A 13,992-nucleotide genomic window follows, 5' to 3' on the forward strand; every position below is an offset into this window, starting at 1 on the left:
CGTTATCACACCCTGTATGTATAAATAGGAAGTTACTGTGGCCACGGATGTTGGTGGGATTTCACCAATTACTGGCATGGCCCTCTCATTAGGTGGGAGCGCCTCGGGTTTCTGCTCGGAGACACTGAACAATGTGCCTCTGTCCTCCTCACCCAAATCCCACTGTCACTGCAGCAAACACCAGGCATAGACCTCGCGCTCCTGTGCTTTGGTCTATTTCTCTTAATTAGAGTCTTAAGAGTTCCTCTCCCAGAGCCCACCCAAGGCATGACGTCACCAAACCTTTTAAAAAAACAGCAAGTTTAAAAAAAAAAAATAAAACCAAAAAGCGGACTTAAGACTGAAATAGAGCCGCATGCCTCCCATTTGAAAGTATATTTGTTTATGTCAGGAGAATGAAGACGACATGAATTATTCATTAGAATAACAGTTTATTGGCAAAATTGTTGTCTTTGGATGGTATGCATTATGGAGTGAATAAATAATGTGGGGTGGATATTTTTAGGGACTGGAGAGTAAATCTGGAAAGAAAATTCATTGCAGGAAGGAGGGGAGTTATGGCTGGACGTGGCGGAGGTTTCCCAGTGAGATGTGCAAAGGGTGGAAACGTGGCTGCCTCCTCTCCGCAGGCTGGGGACACAGCACACCCCGGGGCCTTGCTCCCCTGCGCAGGGCGCTTTCCATTTTTTTAAAGATTTTAATTGATTTTTTTTAAAAAAATAAATGATAGTGGAATGCATTACGATGCTTACATGTATACAGCACAATGTTTCACATCTCTGGTTGTATATGTTCACACCGATTCGTGTCTTCATACATGTACTTTGGATATGGTGTCCATCACATTCCACCATCCTTGCTCACCCCCTGCCCTCTCCCTTCCCTTCCCACCTCTCTACCCCAACTAGAGTTTGTCTAATCCTCCCATGCTCCCCCTCCCTACCCCACTATGAATCAGCCTCCTTATATCAGGGAAAACTTTTGATATTTGTTTTTTGGGATTGGCTAACTTCACTTAGCATTATCCTCTCCAACGCCATCCATTTACCTGCAAATGTCATGATTTTATTCTCTTTTATTGCTGAGTAAAATTCCATTGTGTGTATATGCCACTTTTTTAATCCATTCATCTACTGAAGGGCATCTAGGTTGGTTCCACAGTTTAGCTATTGTGAATTGTGCTGCTATAAACACTGATGTGGCTGTGTCCCTGTAGTATGCTGTTCTTCAGTTCTTTGGGTATAGACCGAGGAGTGGGATAGCTGGGTCAAATGGTGGTTCCATTCCCAGATTTCCAAGGAATCTCCATACTGCTTTCCATAGTGGCTGTACCAATTTGCATTCCCACCAGCAATGTATGAGTGTGCCTTTTCCCCAACATCCTCGCCAACACTTATGGTTGTTTGTCTTCATAATAGCTGCCATTCCGACTGGAGTGGGATGAAATCTTGGAGTAGTTTTGATTTGCATTTCTCTAATTACTAGAGATGATGAACATTTTTTTTTTCATATATTTGTTGACTGATTATATATCCTCTTCTGAAAGTGTCTGTTCAAGTCCTTGGCCCATTTATTGATTGGGTTATTTGTTTTTCTGGTGCTTAGCTTTTTGAGGTCTTTATATACCCTAGAGATTAGTGAGGGGTAAAAAATTGCTCCCAGGATGTAGGCTCTTTATTCACCTCACAGATTGTTTCTTTTGCTGAGAAGAAACTTTTTAGTTTGAATCCATCCCATTTATTGATTCTTGGTTTTAATTCTTGTGATATAGGAGTCTTATTAAGGAAGTTGGAGCTAATCCCACATGATGGAGATTAGAGCCTACTTTTTCTTCTATTAGATGCAGAGTCTCTGGTTTAATTCCTCGGTCCTTGATCCACTTGGAGTTGAGTTTTGTGCATGGTGAGAGATAGGGGTTTAATTTTGTTTTGTTGCATATGGACTTCCAGTTTTCCCAGCACCATTTGTTAAAGAGGCTATCTTTTCTCCAATGCATGTTTTTGGCACTTTTGTCGAATATAAGATAATTGTAATTGTGTGGGTTAGTCTCTGTGTCCCTCTATTTTGTACCATTGGTCTGCCAGTCTGTTTTGGTGCCAATACCATGCTGTTTTTATTACTGTTGCACTGTAATATAGTTTAAGGTCTGGTATAGTGATGCCACCTGCTTCACTCTTCCTGCTAAGGATTGCTTTAGCTATTCTGGTTTTTTTTATTTTTCCAGATGAATTTCATGATGGCTTTTTCTATTTCTACGAGGAATGTCATTGGGATTTTGATCAGAATTGCATTAAATCTGTATAGTGCTTTTGGTATATGGTCATTTTGATAATATTAATTCTGCCTATCCAGGAGCAAGGTAGATCTTTCCATCTTCTAAGGTCTTCTTTGACTTCTTTCTTTAGGGTCCTGTAGCTTTCATTGTATAGATCTTTCACCTCTTTTTTATTTTTTTGAGGCTATGGTAAATGGGGTAGTTTTCCTCTCAGAGGATTGGTCACTGATATACAGAAATGCCTTTGATTTATGGGTGTTGATTTTCTATCCTGCTACTTTGCTGAATTCATTTACTAGTTCTAGAAGTTTTCTGGTGGAGCTCTTTGGGTCTTCTAGGTATAGAACCATATCGTCAGCAAATAGTGCTGTTTTTCTGCACCCGAGCACATAGATTAGGTTGATGATGCGCCATTCACGGGCACGGGGGCTGGGAAGAGTGCCTGGACACTAGGGTGCGTGCCGACTCTTGCCCAGCTTTGCCAGACAGAGCTCATGTCCTGGAGTCCGACTGCCAATCAGACCAAGGCCTATTTCCTGTTCAGAGTGAGGAAGGCACTTATGCTCCCTACTGCAATTTGGATCTGGAGTGTCCCCCAAAGCCCATGCCTTAGAGGCTTGTCCCCCCGGTTGGCGCTATTGGGAGGCAGTAAAAATGTTAAGAGGCAGGAGAGTACCCTTGAAGGGGAAAGTGGGACCCCGGTCTCGTCTCCTTCCTCTCTTTAGTTCTGGCAATGAGGTCTTTGCTCTGCTAAGTGTTACCAGCATGATGTGCTATCACCGGCCCCAGCAACAGGACCACCAAACCTGGGAGCCCCCAACCCTTTTTCTCCAGCCATTGATCTACCTCAGGAATCTGTTACAGTAACGGAAAGCTGACTACCACACTCTCCAAAGCTTCTAGATCAAATCACAGCTTCCTGCTAGAGCCACACCCAACAGCAATATCAGCACAACGCTGTGGCTCATGGTAAGACCAGCCAGGAGTGAATCTGCATGCTGATTGGTTCAACAGAGAGGCAACTGAGTCCCTCACCCATCACTACTACTCCAAACCATTCTGCATCATTTCCTGCTTTTCTTTGAAGGCACTTAGATAAAACCAGTCCCCCTCCTCTGTGGTTCTGCACTGCTGAGGGCAGTGTCTTGTGGTAACCCCACTCAGCACACACATGGAGCACCTCCCCAGGAGAGCGCTCAGCTCCCCTTTCCATGTAGAAGTGATATCTCAAGGTCCACAGCCACACAGTTTCTGCTGCCACGACTCCACTCTGCCCTGGGATCCCTACCAAGGCCCACTGCCACCACCCTGTTTCCAGACGAGATCCTGTTCCCAGGCTGCAGGTGGCCTGGAGCTCGGGGACTCACTATTCCACCCACTACACCTGGAAGAGGCCCTGTGTTAGAAGCAGATCAACAGACGGCAACCGGGGGATGACCACAAAGAAAATGGCCCTGTCACAACAGCCACCAGCTACCCCTGAAACCTGCCTTCTCAATGATAAAAAAGGAGATCTACAAGTGTCAGAGAGTGTCAGAGAGATGGGGAAGAGGCAGACACCCTAGTCAGGGACTGTCCCTAATGCCATGGGGACAGAAGGGAAACTGTGAAAGGTTCCCAGCTGTAGAGCCTGCTTTGTCTGCACAGACCCTGCGCTCAGGTTTCACACTGCACCACCAGCAAGGTGTCCCCCAGCCCAGGGCACACTGCTACACACTAGAGCGGGCCTGCTGGTGGCCTTCCACTACGCTACAGCCGATCCTCCGGGCTCCGCCAGGGGCTGCTGATGGCAGCTGCTTCCCTGCGGGGAATGCGGGCATCTTCCCAGAAGTCCGTGAGCTGAGGGGAGGCTGGGGGCAGGACAAGGGATCCGGTCCTTCCACAAGTGGTTTAGAGCAGCGGAGGAGCCTGGGGCCATTACAGCCGCCGCCACTGGCAGCTCATTGCTCTCAGGTCCCAGCCCTGAGGCTCCTCCAGGGCCACCCTGCTCCAGCCATCCACGCACCCTCCCCTTCTGAATCACCACCGACCGAGGCAGGGCCTTAATGGGACTCCCCACGTTTCCCCACCACCACGGCCTCAGAACTTCACCTGGAGCTTCCCAACTCTTTGCTCGTCTGGGTTTTTTTTCCTTGAATAAAGATGATTTACTCCCTCAGAGGGAATCTGTGTGTGTGTGTGCGCGCGTGCGTGTGTGTGTGTGTGTGTGTGTGTGACGTGTATTCAAGAATGAAAACATCAAAAGGAGCGATATTGATCTCTCACGCTGGCCCTGGAGAAGGGAAATGTAAATGGACGCTCTCACCCTCTTCGGCATCACGGATCTGAGGGCCGGCGGAAATCAAAGTCAACTCAGAATTCCAGAAGAGTGGGCGCCAGCGCCTCCCCCAGCCTGGAAGGCCATCTTTCCACTCTGGCTGGACGCGGCCCCACACCACCCCACAGCGTGGGAGCAAAGCACATCCCCTCTAGTCCCCTGGGGGGTTAGGTGCTCGGGAGCAGTTCACAGACCACACAACTGCACAGGTCCGCCCTGGCAGGGATGGAACCCAACGCTCAGGTCCAGGCACAGCGGCTGAGGCTAGTGGACACCCATCTAACGCCTGTGAGCTGGGGGACTGTGGAGTGGACGGCATCCCTGGCTGCCAAGGGCAGGTGGGAACGGACATAGTCTGTGTTCAGGATCTGGAAGCCGTTCTGAAACAGCGAGGGTGCCCACAGCCTGTTCTCTGAGCCTCACGGTCAGGGAGGCTGCTGTTCTGCCATACCAGCTGTGTCCTATTCCTGTTAGTGACACAGGGGAGACTGAAGAAGCAGACAGTCTTCTCCGTGGGAAACCTCTTGCCCTCCCACAGTTACTAGAAAATGCAGAGCCGGGCTCCACGGCATGTGCCCGTCATCCCGGAGGCTCAGGAGGCTGGGGCAGGAGGATAGCAAGTTCAAAGCCAGCCTCAGTAACAGAATGAGGCCTTGTTTCAAAATAAATAAATAAAAAGGTCTGAGGACGTGCTCAGTGGTTAAAAAACCCCTGGGTTCAATCCCAGTATCTAAAACAAAACAAAAATGAACACACACACACACACACACACACACACACACACACACACGACAGAAATACCATAGGGATGATTTTAAAAGCAAAAGGCTCAAAATGACCTAGTAATTCATCAGAACAGGAATTTTGGATTAAATTTTAATATAAACCTAAAAATAGATTAGGTTGAGTACAAACCTGATGGACATACTAAAATAAATTTAAAATATGGTGTGTGTGTGTGTGTGTGCATGTGTGTGTGTGTGTGTAGAGGGCGAATTACACTTCCCTAAAAGCAGCCATCTATAGAAAGGGGGACCAAGGAAGGGATTTTGGTATGTTTCGTATGTTCTTAGACTTTTATGGTTTAAGTTCTTGCGCAGATGAGTATATTTTCCTATCGTGGACAAAATAAAAATCAAATCTGAGAAAAAAACATGTCCTCAAATTATTTTGCTATTTACCAACTGAGATTCTGAACAAGTTCGTTGGACCTCCGAGTGGGGACATGGGGACAGAAACAGAGGGTACGGGGTGGGGGGGTATGTGCACAGAAAAAAAAAAAAAAACAAACCAGAAAGAAGTAGATGGGAGGGTGAAGAGGGCAGGCCCCCACCTCCAGAGCGGACCGTCGCCAGCCAGCCGTCATGCACAGTTACAAAATCCCCTCATCTGTGTGCTACTTTCCAAAGCAAAATCTCTGCACATGTCTCTTTGCTCTGAATTGATAAGGTTACTAATCACCAGGGGACAAGGGCTCTCCACAGTGACATTTATACAATCCCCTGCCCCTTCGTCCAAATCAAACAAGGTAACACTCAAATGAAGGGGCCAGCGCACACCCCATGCTTCCACCCGAGCCAGGCAAGACCTCTCAAGCCTCCGCTGGCTGATATTAAAGGGAGAAAACTAAGATTGAAGAGTCTCGAGTTGCAGATGCATACACTCGTCCAGGAATTAATTGAAGTGTGAACTCTGGGGCTTGTCAGATGAACAAGATGGACACAGTCCCTTCCCTGGGCTCCTTGCCCTAGAGCTGGGAAGCCGCTCTGGCAGGCACTGTATCCACGATGCGAGGTCCCGATCATCACGCCAGGTGGTGGCCAAGATGGGGGCAGCCCCGAGGCCTGGACCTCAGCATGCCCCCCGGGGCAGGGCCAGAGAAGAAGTCACACCCTCCTCCCGCTTTAAGTCCATGATTCTTTCATGACCAAGGAGGAAGGAGAGGAAGTGGGCGGGGGTAGGAGGAGACCTGCTTTCGACTTCCCATGATCCTTCATTTAAGAATCACGTTTCTGGATTCCTGTATCGTTTTTATCATCTGCAGAATGGAGATAATGTAGTTTGCTCGTCTGTATTAATGGAACTACTACGGTGATATGATCATGAACATATATATTCATTTCAGTATCCTATCTAGATCTAGATCTGTCTCGCTCTTTAGATAAAAAAGGGGGCGAGATGGAATATAGATGAATGATGGATGAATGGATGAACAGACAGATGGAGGGGTGGATGGATGGGTATTTGGACAGACAGACAGGCAGATGATGAATCATATTTTAATTCTCTATTTAACAGGCTGCACACCTCTCCGCCATCGTGGGCATATTTCAGCTAAACTGGCGGTGCCGCTTCCCTGGTGCATCCTGGGAGCTCCGAGGGGTTTCTCTGGCAAGACACCAGGTCCCCTGTGAGGAGCTGGCTGCAGTCTGAGAAGGAGACAGACTCCTGTTACAGTAAATGTCAGCACCGGGGGGAACCTCGCTGGCTGGCTGGGTTCTGGGAATAAATGTGTTTCCAGTGGCTCGCTGCCTGGAAGCCTCAACAGGGGCAGCCCCAGGCCCCGGAGCCTGCCTGCAGGGGGTGAGGATGACCTTCCTCAGCCCAGGCCCTCGGGTGGAGGTCAGCACACCTGTCCCTTCCTCCTGTTCCAAATGTCCAGTCCTCATGCAAGGGCACCCTGCCAAGGCTGGCCTGCACTCAGGCAAGTACCCAGGAGGACGACTCTCAGCAGTGTGGCTCACGGAGGAAGAGGAGCCCTTCCTGCAGGAAGTCCCTCGTCACTGTTCCTGTGTTCATAAGTCCATCACCATCTTCAGTGTGACCCCATAAAGGTCTCGGGAATCAGGCTGCCAGGTTCACATGCGGATCTGAGACTTGCCAGGTATACAGCCCCAGCAAGTGACCTCAGCTCCTGACACCCTGGTTTCTGTACCTGTACAGAGGGGGCTGCCATGCTCCCTAACTCCAGGGTGACCACAGATGACAAGCAGTGATGTTTGGAAGAGTTCACAGGGGCCTCCCACTGGGCACTGAACAGCACGAGATCATGGGCTCTTTTAGCAAATATAGGGTGGATTTTGTCACCTACTCTGAGTGCCACAGAAAGCACTGAGCAATACATCCATCGAAAACAGTTATGTTGAGTCCACAGGTAGAAGAACATGGCAGATTAATCATTTCCAGTTCCCTCTAAGCCATGGATAGACGGGAGGAGCCTTAAGACAGATAGAAAAGTCCCGGTCACAACCCTCCAGCCCCCTCTCCACCTTGCAGAGTTCCAAGCTTCGCAAATACCACAAAGCTGGGGACTGAGCCACACTCTGCACTAAATTCCACTCTGCGTTTCCTTTTAGCTGCTAAAATACCTGCTTGGGTGCCAGGGAAATGAGGGGAGCACGTGAAGGGGTGCAGGAATACCCAGGGAGAGGGAGCAGCGGTCGGTGGAGTCAGGAATGAGCACTGACCCGCTGGGCCCAGCAAAGACACCCCACACGCGGGCTGTGTGTTCCTAGCCATGACGGTGGCAGACATCACTAATCGATCCAGGTACTCCTTCCCCATGAACCTGCCCAAGACTCCAGGATCCTCTAGGTGAGTCTACTGCGGAGGGCACTGCCAATCAGCAGAGATGGAGAGTGGGGAAAAGCCAAGTTATCATCAGAGATGGGGAAGCAGTAAACACAGGAGGGTGGGCAGGGGGCACCTGGCAGCAACAGGAGCCAGGACAGGAGCAGAAAGAAGCTGGTGTCTGTTGGGAGAAGAAAGGAACCACTTTGTTTCTCATGAGCCTTGGGAGGTGAGAGGGAATCAGACCCCACTCGTATGCAGGTGGCGTAGGACATGGTTCTGTTGCATGGATGACGTTGACATAAAGCCCAAGGTACCTGACATGCAGAGGCCTGGAAGCATCAGAATTCCTGGGACAGGAGTGGAAATGGGAAAAATGATAAGATTCCGGTCTTGGGGAGAAATCAGGTCTACTGTTGTTATAAATGCCCTAAATATTTGGAAAGGGACACTGGCTGCAGTTGCAAAGACAATGCTGAGTCCATCATAAAAACATCACTCGATTAGGAGGACGACTCCCCCAAAGGAGGTCATTTGACATTTAGTGAAAAACCAAGATATAATAATATCCAATCATCTGGTGCCGACATTAGCAATGATGAGCGAAGCCGAGCCAAGCGGAGCCAGAGAGGGTGCTCCTACGGCGAGCTGCAACCCAGCAGCGTGCTGTTGCTGCAGCTGTGGGCTGGAGGAGTGGCGGACTGATGGGAGCAAGCACAGGCAGGCATTTCATGGGTGAGCAGGCTGCCCGACAGGCTGGGCCCTGGAGCTGGCCTGAGCAGTGCGCCTCCCACACACCCCGTCTTCTCCAGAGGAGACAGGAAGCCACCGGAGCCACCTGCAGCTGCAGTGGAGTTCAGAGAGCACGGGATGGTGGCGGGAGGTTCCTGTTCAAAGCCTCAGCTCTACTGTATGGAGCAGGAGGGCCAACCTCAGCAGCTCCAGGAGTGACAAGTGACAGTCCTCGTGAGGCCTGGAATCCTGGACACTGTCCTTTGGAGCAAGATAGATTTGGACCCGCTCCCTTTTCTGGTCGTCTTCCAAATATCAGCATCTGCATTCAGCCCAGCCAGCCAGGGACATGTGCGTGAGTCACCACTCTCCAACCCCGTGCCTGGTCAGACATTACTCAGTGATAGCCGCACTCTCGCACAGAGCCTCGGGATCTCTATCAAAGCACCTCCTGGCAATTTGGGGCACTGACAAGGCTCAGGGCAGGAAACACAGTCTTTTTCTCTTATGGCCTTCAACGGATGGGGCGAGGCCCACCCACAAGGTGGAGGGGCATCTGCTTGACTCCAAGTCCATCGGTTTTCGTGTCAATCGCATTTCAGAATGCTGTCACGGCAGCATCTAGAAGAGTACTGACCCCCGCCAAGTTGACACACAAACTTAACCACACGCGGGTCACACTGTCTCTTTCCTTCCTTCTTTGCTTTCTTCTGGGGTTTTATCACTTATGTACAGGCCGCTGCAAAGAGGGTCTACTTTTCCTGATCTTGAACTGCAAACAAATGGAATTGTTCAGAATGAAAGAGAAGGAGGAGAGAAGGAGGAAAGATGGAGGAGGGGGAGGACAGAGAGGAGGCGACAGGAGGGGGGAGGAGGGAAGAGAGGAGGAGGAGGAGAAGGTGCAGGAGGAGGAGGAAGAAAGGAGAGGAGGAGGCGGAGGAGGAGCAGCACCTGGGGTGGGAGGTGGCACCAGGCCACACACCAAGGTCCTGTGCTGGTGGAGGGTCTGCCTGGGCTGTGGAGGGGACCCAGGAACCCATGTTATAAATGTGTGTGAAACCGATCACGTGTCCACAGACTATCTACCCGCCACACACACACACACACACACACACACACACACACACACGCCGTGTAGACAAACCCGCCACACACACAGCATCAGATACAAGTAAACACACAATACATGTGTGCTCACACCATCTAAGAACACAGCACACACACCATGCAGACACAATTAACTACACGCATCATACACACACACGTGTGCACCCACCCGTGTGCAACTGGGGACCCCCAGGACGAGCGGACGCCCGTGCTGAGCAGGGTCAGCAGATCTCACTGCACCAAGAGCAGCCACGGGCTGGGAGAGGGTGTGAGTTTCCCGGACGCCGCGGGTGGGGAAAGCCGGGCAGGGCCACCCAGCCCCTCCCTAACATTCCTCACAGCTCCCTGAGCTTCTGCAAGTCTGCAATTATCTCAAACTAAAAGTCCGATTGTAAAATCATGACTCCTCCCAAGTCCCTCCTAAGAATCAAAGTGGACGCACACGTGGAGATCCGCTTCCCTCCCTGACCCAGGCCACCAGTGTGTCACCCACCCTTCTCCTTTGAAAACCAGAGGAACGCATATGTGCCTCTGGTTTGCAGCCTCCACCCTGATGTTTGTGGAGTCACTCGCCCCCCCCCCCCCAGGAGGCCCGCAGCAGCCTCAGAAGGAGGCCCGCGGTGGGGGACAGACCGTGCCTCCTCCACCGCCACAACCCGCTCAGGCCAGCTCGGATGACCCTGGACGTCACCTGTGCCTGGAGCTCGGGACGGAGCCAGCCCACACCTGCCGTCTGCTCCCTGGACTCTGTGGGTCTGTGGCCCCCAGCCCGCCCCGAGTCCCACCACTCGGGCAGAACTGCGTCTGTCTCCGGCCAGCACCCTCCTCCTGGTTCCATGGCAACCTTCCATCCTAGCCGCATTTTGCAAGGGCTGCAACCTCCCAGTCGCCCTGCATTCATTTCCAAATTGAAATGGTTTCTTGTAGGACACGTGTTTTCTGTGGTAGTTTGTCCTGTGAATTCATTTAATAACGAAGCCCCCGTCTGCCTTCCCGTTTCGGGGGCTGGGGCAGGGCTCCCCGCAGCCAACTCCACACTGAGAGACGCGGGGAGGGGCTCTCCGCCTGCGGGGCTGAGCCTGGAGAGACCCTCAGGTGCGTCTGCCTCCTTTAACCTGTGCAGGGGAGAGCTGCTGCCTCCGCCCACGCTCAACAGCATGCAGGCCGCTGAATATTTAGCAGCATAATCAAGTCTAATAGGAGCAGAACGGGAGAGTTCCTTGTAAATCCCCTTCAACCTTTCACAGTCTGACAGTAGAGGGTGTGTGTTTATTATAAGGAGAATGTTTTCTAAAAGGCACTTTTTGTTGTAAAGAAAATAGGTTATCACATACATCGCAGGAATGTAAATGGGCGAGACCCCCGAGGAGGTCAAATCTTGGCAATATCTCTGGAAAGGAAATTGATCTAGGCATTGCATAAGGAAGAAATCCTCCTATAAATATTCACACTCAAGCACAGAGAGAGGAATACGAATAAATGGAATGTCTAGAATATGAGAAAAACAGTCTAAACCCAACCATTGAAGCGGGGCTTGCTGAATCAAGTAACTGCTGTTTAATTCATAAAATGGAATACTATGAAGCTATTAAAAATGATAAGTTATTCCTGCATGCACAACCAGTGTGGAAATATCTCACACCCGGGCTGATCTGGGCATCTCCCAGACTAGGTTTGAGGCCTCTCTGCCACAATGGCCTTACAGCTGCCCACCCACCGCCACCCTTTCCTAAAGGCCTTCGGTAAGTCTGAGGAGTAGTGGGTTCCGCTCAGTTTAATTTGAGGAAGAACTTTAAAAAATTAAAGCCACTGGAAAACGGCTGCCTCATGCAGAGGTGCCCACATGAGTGTCTTCACTGGATGGCCCCTTGCGAGGGGAGACCTCAGAAGGATCCAGGGTCACACTGGGGTGGGGCTGTGTCTCTCAGGCTTCCTCCTGTGTCCACATGAAACGCTGTCCTCACAAGACCCTTTGCCTTCCGCTAATCTCCAGGAGGGTGATGGCTGATTCCCTGTCCCCTGCCTCTGGAATCTCTTGCCTGCAGCTCCAGGGCACCGTCCCCTGTACCTAGGACACATCAGCAGGGGGCCTTTCTCCCCCTGGAAGCCACCCACGCAGGGGCTCAGTGATTTCTTCCTCTCACAACCCCCGACACATAGTAGGTGTTCAGCGGATGAAATGAATGCCTCAAGGCAAGACAACCTTGAGCGCTTCCACCTGCAACACCTTCCCCATAAATTCTAGCCCAGGAAATACTCTAGGAGGGCGTGTCTGCAACCTGCTGTTTGAATATCAGCCATGGACCCAGCGGTGATGGTGATGATGGACAAATTGAAAAGCCAAGGCACCGAGGTGTCAACCCAGCATTTTGTCTCTTTATTTCCATTCTTGTGATTGGAGAAGAGAGGTGATCGCCAGCTTTCGAGCCTAACGGGAATAATTCACGGGCCTCTCCTGGGACCTGGCACCAAACGCCAAGATGCCAGACGTCCGCCACCTTTGGGGGAAGTGGACCTCTCTGTACGTCCCCCTCCCTGGCCATGACTCTTGGACGGAGTCAGCCCAGCACCTGCTGTCTGCTCCCTGGATTCTGCGGGCCCGTGGCCCCCAGCCCACCCCCGAGTCCCACCACTCGGGCAGAACTGCGTCTCCGGAAGATGCTCAGACTTTTCCTGGAAGGTGGGACAGGGAGGAAGATGGAAATGAAAGGTTGCATTGAGAGTTTGGCTGTAGAGACTAAATCAGATCATGTTTATTGATCTGTTTCAATCAATAGACATGGAAAAGTTCAGGAGACTCTGACCCGTGCCTCCAGGTATGCATTTGATAGAGAATTTTTTATTTTTTTTTTAAACCAGGACCCAAAGTTGAGTGACTCCAGGATTAAAAAAAAAAAAATGCTGTGTCCACCTAGTGGCAAGGACGAATTCACAGCAGGAGGAATGAAGGGCACCCACTCCTCTGGTTTCCCTCCTGGGAGACTAGAATGTGTTCGTACAACGTGCTGAAGAGTACCATGAGGCTGCGTGGTCACTACGGGCTCACTCCTGTCAGGATGCTCAGTGCGTGTACTCTTGTTTGTCAGGATCCACAGGTTCATGTCCTAGTGACGGCCTCTGCTTGGTTCCCTCCTTACCCAGAGACCACGTTAGTCCCCAGAGACCATCCCTGTGTCCCTCTTACGCCTACCGGAGTCTTCCAAAGAATTAGGCGCATCTGTGCTAGCATCTGTGCCGCTCACCTTCCACAGTCTCCGCCAGGGACCGAAAGTCGTCCTCCGTGTTTGGATAAGGAATCTCGGTGAGGAATTTTGGAGCTGGACAGGTCAGTTGGCCGACCCATGTCCTGCCCAGCGACATGAGCACACACCCGGCTCGTGTCTTTCCAGTGACCTTGACACAACAGAGGGGCTGCTGGCCAGGACGTTCATGGAGTCCAGTGGATTCTCCTCAACAGCCTGACCCAGGTTGCCTGGCCAGGTACTTGGTAGCGGCAGATCTCATGGCCACTAGTCTTAAAGAAGCTGGGATTGGAGTTGAAATCAAAGTATTAAGAGGGTTTTCAACTGCAGTGGTCATGAAGAGTGGACGGCCACCTTCTTTGGCCATCAGGTCACTCGAGGAGAAACGGACCCACGAGGGAACAACGAGGTCGCATCTTGGACAGCATCTGTGCCCCATGTCCTCTGGTAGTCAGGGTCCCTTTCCTTGGACAGGGAGCTTTCTGGGCGGTGGGTTTGGCCAAGCAGTGCTAACCCCACCTGAGCTGCTGCCGCGGAGGCTGTGGATGCGTCCTCTCACCTGCAAATCAGAATTCACTGGCCCAGCTCCAAGGACCAGTGAGAATGGAGTCCCAATGCGTGGTTGTTTAATGTAGAGAAGCCGATGAGAGGTCTTGTTTGGCTTCAGAGCATGAGCTGTTGAAGACATGGCCCCGAGGCTACCACTGACCACCTGCAGAAAACCCGCTTCAGAACAGAGCCGGACAAGA

Source organism: Urocitellus parryii, chromosome 9 (assembly GCF_045843805.1).
Source record: "Urocitellus parryii isolate mUroPar1 chromosome 9, mUroPar1.hap1, whole genome shotgun sequence".
NCBI lineage: Eukaryota > Metazoa > Chordata > Mammalia > Rodentia > Sciuridae > Urocitellus > Urocitellus parryii.